This window comes from Triticum dicoccoides, chromosome 1B (genome assembly GCF_002162155.2).
Source record: "Triticum dicoccoides isolate Atlit2015 ecotype Zavitan chromosome 1B, WEW_v2.0, whole genome shotgun sequence".
Classification (NCBI taxonomy): Eukaryota; Viridiplantae; Streptophyta; class Magnoliopsida; order Poales; family Poaceae; genus Triticum; species Triticum dicoccoides.
Window position 1 is genome coordinate 234741571 of NC_041381.1, and position 10251 is coordinate 234751821.

A 10251-nucleotide genomic window follows, 5' to 3' on the forward strand; every position below is an offset into this window, starting at 1 on the left:
GGGGCGAATCGTTTTTTTGGATGCACTTCCTTGCGTGCAAAGATGTAGCTGGTGGGTCCCAGCAGTCAGGGGGGCGAATCGTTTTTTTTGGAATCACTTCCTTGCGTGCGAAGATGTAGCTCGTGGGTCCCAGCAGTCAGGGGGCGAATCATTTTTCTCGTGAAATACGGTGGCCCGTCCGGTGGGTCCCCGCTGTCAGGTGGAGGAATAATTATTTTGCGCGTAATAAGGAGGTACTTCCTTGCGGCTGCCGTGGACCCAGCTGTCAGCCTCTCCACATACAGTCCAGATCCGATGGAAGTCATTCCTTGACCACGTTGACCACGCCGCGCCGAGAGCACCACGGCGGTGGACGACAGAGAGGCCTAGGAAGGGGACGACGCAGAGCTGGGAAAGACGCGGCAGTGGATGCACACGTGGAGAGGAGTACGAGGGTTCACTGGTTCGGTGGCGCTGCCGTCGCCGCAGAATAAGAGGGGTGTGGGTGAGTGGAGGGATGGCTTGGCTAGAAGTGGGAGTAGTAGTGGGTGGTGAGGCCTGCGTGGCAGCACAGCCGGCCATGGGAGGCAGGAGCAGGCGGCACGACCGGCGCTGCTTTGGGCGGCTGGAGCAAGAAGACCAGAGGTTGAAGAAGAACGACGGCCATTGGATGGACATCGTACGGTCACTGCAGCTAGAATCGTTTATATTGACTAAGTTGACAAAGCCATTGGTACGTCAACTTAGTAGGCCCATAGGTCAGCTTCCAAAACGGTGTGCCCCATGTGTCAGGGGGAGGAATCATTTTTTGGGCGGGTGAAGCTAGAATATCAGAGATTGAAGAAGAAGCACGGCATCCGTTGGATGGACATCCAACGGCCACTGCTGCTAGAACCGTGTGTTGTCTATTAGTTGACAAAGCCTTGCATACGCGTCAACTCTGTTTTTTTAGGGGACGCGTCAACTTAGTAAGGCCAGAAGTGTGTGGCAGAGAACTTATAGCCCATTTGAGATTTGTAAGAATGTGTAGCCCATTTTTGAATTCTAATGGAATTTACTACATCCCATTTTACAGTTTGCTAAAAGTACAGCCCATTTCAACCAACCGTTGAAAACAGAATTCAATAAAATTTCCCACATTTTGATGGGATCCGAATATTTTTATCCCAAAATTTCTAGTCAGATTAAATACAATTTCAATATAAATTTATATTACGTAAAAATCCAACGAAACATTGCGCTCGCAACAATTAATGAAATTAAAATTTTCAATATTCCAAAAATAATATTTTATAAAGTAATCACAGTTTGGTGCATTTTTTATTGTTACTACCCAGTTTTTATAATTACATCCTATTTACTATTTCTTAAAGCCCATTATCTTATTAAGCCTAATGCATCCCTCCTAGGAAAGATTTGCAGCCCAGCGGGGCGGAGAATAACAACTTGACCTTGCCTGGGTATTCCTAAAAAAAGTATAGCTGGGCTAGCCATTTTCAGCTTGAAAAAAATTAATATCTGGGCTGGATATCTGGCAGGGCTAGATGAGCCATAGCCCGCCCAGTTAATACCTGCAGCGATGTTTTCGTTGTTGTTCAGAGGAGAAAAATTAATATCTTGGGTAAACATAAAAAAACTCTGCAGTGCTCACACCTCCAAAACACAAATACTGCTCGAGCTGCTTGGTCCCAGCTGTCGACCGCTTCTTGTGCAATTCTCTCGTTTATTGACTACTCCCTCCTTTCCAGTTTATAGTGCTCAATTCAAAAATCTCACCAATCAAGGTAGATGCGAGTGGTGGAATACTTTTTGTAGTTTTGCAAAAGCACCTAATTAATGCTCCTCTTATCCTCAAAAAATTATGTTTATCAATGCATTAATTGCAATGCATGCATGCATAATGTACATGCATTGGTCAATTTTCTCTTAATACTTGCATGCAATGATTTAATGCACCTTGGAATCTGAACATGTGATGGAAAACAACCAAATTGAGCCTTATAAAATGGAAAAACTAAAATTTTGAGATAAGCCCTATAAACCGGAAAGGAGGGAGTACATAGGTTGACAATGGTGTGGGACCGTGATGTCAGGAAACCAGGAAGAAGCAAAATAAATTATATATATATACATATATATATATATATATATATATATATATATATATATATATATAAAATAAGGAGGCACTTGCGTACGTGAGGCTAGGGACCTGGTGGGTCCCCATTGTCATCCTATCCCAGTAAAGTCATCTCCTCGCCCGCGCGCGCTTTCCGCCCAAAACAGTCAGTGCTGGCCGCCCTGCTTCCCTGTGGAGGCGATTGCTTCGCCTTCAAACGACACAAGTGCCATACGTCCGTCCATCTGACGCACATATTAATTATATGCGGTTGCCGAGGCGGCTACTCCAGCGCCACACGTCCGTCCCTCCGCTCGCCAGCCATTGCTATATAAAATGCTGCGCCGGCCATAGCCGCAGTTATCCGCATCCATTCCCTTTCTCCTGTCCACACCACTACTGCCCACCATGGCTTCCTCGCGCTCCAGCGCTCTTCGGGGCGGGCAGTCGACGGACCAGAAGGAGATGGCAGGCATTGCTGCCGACCGGCTGGCCGGCAGGCAGGCAGAGGATGATGACGTCCCAATGGAGAACATGGTAGTCGACGATCCGGCACCAACCCCCTCCTCCGCGCAATCCTCGCTGGTGCATTGCACCATGCCCATCGGCGAGGCCCGTGCCCAATATATGGACAGGGTGAGGCAGATGCTTGAGGAACAGTTCCGGGAGGCGCCGGCCGACGCCGCCTACAACCACCATCTCCTCCAGGAGCACTTGCAGGTGGAGGAGCAGATCGCCGCGGGAGCGGGCGGAGCAGGAGGCGCCGCTCGACTCGTACCACTCCGCACGCAAGGGCCGCCTCGAGCGCTGACGGTACCGCATGCGGGTGGCGGAGGCTGCGACCGCCTACAAAGAGGCTAGCAAAGAGGGCGATGAAGCGGGTGAGGCATTGTTTGGCGAGACCGAGGACGAGGCAGAGGACAATGCCGGCTCCGACGAGTCCCTGCTCCACTGGAGTCGATGATGCCCTACTCCGCGGAGGCCCCGCGGTGCCAACAACGAGGAAGAGGACACCGCCGGCTCAGCCGAGGCCCCGCGGCGCCAATAACGAGGTAGAGGACACCGCCGGCTCTGCCGAGGCCCCGCCCCGCCAACAACGAGGTAGAGGACATCGCCGGCTCAGCCGCGGCCCCACCCTACCGGCAACGTGGGGGAGGATTTCCACCGCTCCGCTGAGCCGCCGCTCGTCGACAACGAGATAGAGGACATCGCCGGCTCCGCCGAGGCCCCGCCCCGCTGCCAACGAGGCTGCGCCACACAGAAAACGAGGAAGAGTAGAACACCGTAGGTCGCCGCCGCTCGGGTCCAAGTAAGGCCACCGTTGCTACCCTCCAGTTGAAGCCAAGCTAGGCGGGTTGACCATTGACGGCCGGTTAGCTTCTTCGCGGCGATGTTGAGTCGGAGAGATGCGCTGGAGAAGAACACTGCTTCTACTTAACTGCTGGTGCAGTTGGCTGACTAACACGTGGGCCCAACAGGCCACATGTCATTTACGCAACCGCACCTGCAGTTAAGTCACTGAAGCTTCTGTTCGGCTCAGCGGGACATGGGTGGGTAACTCGAGGGCACCCCTTTTTAGTTTTTTTTAGAAATGGAGGATGACCCCCGGCCTCTGCATCTGGGAGATGCATGCGGCCACAAACACCCCTTTTTAGTTGAAGAATGTATGAAATGTAATGAAATCCGGCATGTTTATATGAAATCCGACCGTGTATGAATGAATTTATTTCGATTAGTTCGAATTCCTTTATCACTGGCATTGGATGAAGATGCAAACCAATACGTACTAGCATTATTCCCAGGGTGATCACCACGTTTGCAGCAGTTTCACATGTACTCCCTCCGGTCCTTTTAGTCTGCATACAAGTTTTGTCTGCAGTCAAAGTATCTCTACTTTGACCAATCTTATACAAAAAGTTATGCACTTTCACAATGTGCGAAGTGAAAAGGAACAAAAGGAGTACAAAGAGTTTGAGCGGCTTTTTAGCGTTTCTGTACATTGCAATCAAACACACAGGCCTGGCAATTCATAGAGAACATTCAAAACAATTGATGATTATGCATCTCAGCGACTCACATGTTAGAGGCAATATTTACTTCACAACTAAAGAATAAAGAAAAAATTGATCGCCGCTGCTGACAGCAAAGGGCATCCCATTCGAAAATATCAAACACATATCTTGCTAAAATCAATGAGCAAAATTTGACAAGGTTCTCCCATTCCAAAATATCAAATGCCTACGATTGTGGAATGCGTAGGGTTTGCCATCAGTTCGGACATTGACATGGCACCTCGTGCTAAATAAACCAGCTTTTCTTTTTGTGCAGTTCCACCAAAATCAACCAAATTCGCGCGTAGCTTGTATGATTTCGCCCTTATATGTTGCAACGCCTTGAACTTATGGGCACCTCCTTTCTTGTGGTGGAGATGAATGATTCGATGTATTCATGAACATTTTGTGCAGTTCCCGCTGAAATCAAGCTGAGCACCCCTGTTTGCACAAATACAAAAAAGTGATTAGTATAAAGCAAAATGTACTATGAATTGACAGTTTCAACAGGCACATACATGGTCCATGTAGAGCACACTTTTAGAAAAATGTAACTCACCAGAAAGAATCCTAGAACAACATTGTACTTGCGCATCACAACAAAAAAATGGAGATTTGACAGTCCTTCTGAACTGAAGTTAGTTTGGTCTTGTGGGGAGTAATGTAACCATCCTTCTACTGCTCCTTCTGATGAGAAGATAGACAGGGCTTCTTCATCCTGGCATAATCGGAACTAGTCACTTCATGTACTCCATATTCTTCTTCAGAGGAAGATGATCCTGTTGTGCAAAGACAAGAGGACTACTAAATGCTAGCATCCCTGTTTGCTCGAAAAAAAGGAAAGGAAATATTTAAAACATCACATATGAAGAACTTCTCAAGGACAATACCACTTTTTCATGACAGTATCTAAACAGTAGCACAACACCAATAGAGATGACAAAGCTCAATCATATGGATGAAATCAGTGGGCAAGTACCAACCTTTGTCAGGAGGTTGATTGAGTAGAGCATACAGATGAAGCACTTCCCCGGAACCACCTATTGCTATCTACGGGGGTGGCCATGCTTACTATATACTCCTCGATTGGTTTAATGTTTCCAACATCTTCTTGTGCAGTTCCACTAAAATATATGGTATCTTGAAAGAAGATCCCTGTTTGCACAAGTAGAGATAATTATGTATGGCATCAAATCAGTGTCAAAACAATTGCTCGTTCCAGCCATAGCAGTAAATTAAGATGCAAAACTATATCATTACTTGTGTCATCACAGTTCCAGTGCTTCATTACAGCCCCGGGAGTTGATTTTTGTTTTTCTGCCACTTGCTCTTCCCCTTCATCACTTGGTTTAATAACAGACAAGCTTCGCCTTCAATGTAAGATTTGGCATGTCAATTAGGGAGCACAAGTATAGTACTAAACTTAATTTTCTGACAAAAGTGGCAAAATACAGGCCAACAATTGTGAAATATCCTTATCTTACCTCAATGGGATATTACGGTGCACATACAGAATGGAAGTCTTGTCTCCATTTGTGCAATTCACTAAAATGAAGCAACATTATCATACAAGTAGCACAACATATGAAAGCACACTACAGAATCATGTGAAAGAAGGCTAGTACTGACCTCTCATGATGCGGAATTCAAACAACTCACAAGAAGAAAATCTTAACCAAATTCGCCTTAATGGATAGGAAGTAAGATCTCCTCTTGTGCAGTTCCACTAAGATCAAGCAATCAAGCAACGTTGTCAGTTTGACATTTTGGTTGAACTACACAAAACACTCTTAAAACAGAAGTGTTTTGTGCAGTACAACAAAAGGTCACAATGGCAATGAGGTGAAGTGGATAACCATGTTTACACAGAGGTGCAAAGGAAACATTTAGTGGTCAATAACGGTGGATGACATAGAAGCCAACAAAAAGAAGCATCTACCTTATCTAAATGGGAAAGAAAGCAAGACAGTAGCATTTCTCAAACGGTGGCATTGATTAATATTAACATAGAGATTATATTAACAATAAAATTCGTTAAACATGTAATTTGCTTTTAACTGTGGCATTGCATCGATTTTCCAGCGGCATTATTAGGGGGTGTTTGTTTACAGGGACATTTTGGTGTAGGGACTAAAAAAACTCCATGTCAGTCACATCTAAACCAAACAGGAGGGACTTTTCGGGACTAAAAGTGGGCATTTGGGACTAAAGAAAGAAGACCCTGAGGGGTCTTTTTGGGACTTTTTCCAATAGTTACCCCTGCCACGCATCGCACCTTGTTTCTATTAGTTCATTACTAGGGGTAACATGGTCTATTATCATGTCATTTAATAACCTCTAGTCCATGTTTAGTCCCTGTAACCAAGCAGGTAGGGAGTAGGGAGTTTTTAACCAAACAGGGCCTTAGATTAACAACAGCTAATGAGTTGCACGGGATAGTGGACGCACCAGCACCATGTGCATCTACCGATGTACTGTGGTCATGCACAGTCTGTTGCAACAAAGAACAAACAACCAAGGAGCATATTTGTGTTGGTCCCAGTTTTGTTATCTTTAGACACCTTTCCCTATGTGAGCACAACAAATCTAGTCCCGCTCAAACTCTACAGCCTTGTCCCTTCCTTTCCTTTTTGAACTAGTACTTTTGCCCCTTCCTTTCCTCTTTGAACCACGTCCTAGATTTATGTGATACAACTTTCCCCCATTCCTTTCCTCTTTGAACCACGTCCTAGATTCATGCTATACAACTTTCCCCCTTCATTTCCTCTTTGAACCACGTCCTAGATTCATGCTATATACAACTTTTCCCACTACTTCCCCCCACTCCTTTCCTCTTTGAACCACGTCCTAGATTCACGGTATACATGCAGCTTGAGCAATGCATGTGGAGTAAGTAAAATATACCTTAAGGTTCTTGGGGCATGGTTCGGTGGGCGACGGGACGGCGGCGAAGAAGAAGGGGTAGGAGGCCCTCCCACGCCGCCGCTAGGTGGAAAGTGAACAACAGCTCCGGTAGTGGATTCCCTCCCTCGCTGACGGCGACAGTGTTAAGCCTCCTTCCCTTCGCAGCGGATGGATCCTGCCGGCTCTTTGAGCAGCAGTGAGGGGAGAGAGAGGCCAATGAAGTCTTGTTTAGATCTGGAGAGGGCGAGAGAGTGTGAAGAGAGCAACTACAAGCGCTGAGGCTCCAGCAGGAGAGGGCGAGAGAGTGTGAAGAGAGCAACTACAAGTGCTGAGGCTCCAGCATGTATATATATATATACCAGAGAGAGTGTGAAGCGTGCAAACCCTAGAAAACATTTTGACCAGTCAAAGAATCCTCCTGGCAAAAATTATTCTCAAGTGTAGTTATCAAACCCGAGACCTCATGTTTGATGAGCGAACAGGCTAACCAGCTACACAACCCTCCTGTTATGTTCAACGATAGGAAAATAACCTTTTATACATTCCTGCACTCGTGTGACAGGCATGCCGTGTTTTTTTTTTGTGTGTGGGATTCATTAGGATTTCAATCATAATCGTGGCATGTGGCTTTGGTGGTAAGACTATACACAGTGGTGCAGAAATAATGTAGCCTTAATCACCTTACCTCTCTCCACGTAGTACGTTGGGTCCCACAAGTCAGAGGGTGAAACAAACAAATTAATAAGAAAAATTAAAAGTGCCAACGGTGCATCTTACTACCTCACACATCTCGCTACTGCTCGGGAACACTGTCCAATTGATCCCTCTGTTCGCTCACGTACTATTTTAAGTGAATCCTTATTATAACATGCACACAAATTTTGGGCACTTGTATTCGACTTAAGTCAGTGTGCCACCGTATCTCGTATACTTACTACTCCCTCCGTCTAGGTGTAATAAGTCACGTTAGAAGGTGCAACAGGACCAAGGTGCGTGCGTGTGCGTGTGTGTATTTAACAGCATGTGTGTGTTAGAGAGTGCGACAGATCGACCTACTCCTACAGAGATATGGTGTGTAGTGTACGATTATAGCTGCGAGAGTCGGTGCATCCTCTCGTTTCCGGGTGTGTCTGGTAGGGACATGCAGACAGCTGCCACACCCGCTCCTGACTAGCCTGGCCCACCCAAAGCCCCTCCATCGCCCGCGCGCGCTTCCCGCCTGAAACGGTCAGCACCGCTCCAAAGAATCGGTGCCGCATTGATGCCCGGGCAGAGCGGACGTGACCTCTCACTGGCGCAAGAGTGATGGTTGCTTCGTCCGTCCAACTTACTGCTGGGTCTATGTGATTTGATGGCTCATTGGTCTTTATTACTGAGGTGGTAGGACTGCTGGATGTCCCACGCTTTCGGCGAAAGGAGGTAGTAGATTACAATTTTCTCCATTCTTACAGCGGAGGAGTGCAAGAGCAGTGAAAACACGCAGGCTCAGTGATTACATGGCCCACCTCACACTATCACCGTGCAACACCTAACTCTTTACATAGTACTCCCTCCGTTCCTAAATATTACTAGATGAGTCCCTGCGTGTTGCCGCGGAACATCGGTATATCTCTCTGCGCAAAATTATCGATTTCATAGAACTAAAAAAATCAATAACCGCATGAAAAATGTGGTAGCCAAACTAAATAAACTCCCATCATCATTTAGATCATCCCACATAAGGAAAAAAGATCAGCCAACTCCTACTGCATAATGGGATTATATTTTTCTTTTTGACATGTTAATGGGACTTAAAAGCTCACTTACATGCATGCTACCGTTGCATGCTTGCATGCAGACATGTTGATGTGATTTAAAACCCACTCACATGCATGTGCCATGGTATTTCTGCATGCTTGCATGTGGCTTAGTGCGGAGCCTCTCAACGTCTAGATCAGACCGCTATTATGACTGATTTACTTCATCTAACGGCTACGTCAATTTTGATGATGTGGCTCGAGGAGAGGATAGAGAATTCCTAGTAGTGGGGGCTAGCTATTACTAGTAGATAAGTGTTTGTAGAGATTCCACTAGGTGAACTACATACGGAACAAAATGAATGAATCTACACTTAAAATGCATCTATATACATCCGCATGTGGTTAATGGTGAAATCTCTACAAAGACTTATATTTAGGAATGGAGGAAGTACTAGTATAGTACTAGTACGTACTGTAATTTATCAGCGAGATAAATTTGTACAATGCTATGAAGCTTCCAACTCCTGTTACATGTATCTTGCGTCCAAGGTTGCCCGTTGCAACATTTCATCAAATACAAAGGAGACTAACATGCATGCTATTGCATCTCAATGATTGACAGATCATAGCAAATATGTACTCCCTCCGTTCCAAAATAAGTGTCTAAACTTTGTGCAAACTTTAGTACAAAGTTGTACTACTACTAAAGTTGACACTTATTTTGGAACAGAGGCAGCTAAAGAAAAAATCGATCCATGCTGTCCCTAGCCCTTGAACCGTGAACCCTGACCAGGCTTCAATTTGCTGGCAACGTTCGAGCTTCCTAATAAATGAAGTTTGCAACCTTTTGACCATCCGATCATTTTGTGCAGTTTCACCAAAATCAAGATGAGCATCCCTATGGCAAAGAAATTGAAGTAGCGTGATTGGAATAAGATTACTAGGACTAGTTGATGAGAAATAAACTCATCACAAATACAGTACGTAGAAGCCAGTAGAGGTATCACGTATGTGCGGGGCAAAGAAGTAGAGAAATATCCACAGGGAGTGATGTCGGCAACTGGAGTAGTGGTGCAAGCCGGTTGTAAAGGGAGTTGTACCTGAGGGACGTAGCTCAACCTCGAGGAGGGCGGAAGGAGGCGGCAACTGCCCACGTCGCGGCAGTGAGCAAGGGACGAAGGCAACCTCATGGCTTTGTGAGAGAGAATGGCGGGGACCCCTGATCGGGACGTGTCGACGGTGGGTTTTCACCGTCGGCGACGGTCACTGCATCTACACTAACCATCCACCCCTTCCCCAAGCGGACGTGATCCGCCGGGATGTTGGAGATGTCGCCACAGTCGTTTTGTGCGAGAGAGTGTGAAGAGAGCAACCCCAGCAAGCAACCGTATAGACTGGCCCGTCCTGACTATGTATATAGTGGAGCGGTTTCCTTTTCTCTCCATATGAACCTATCATA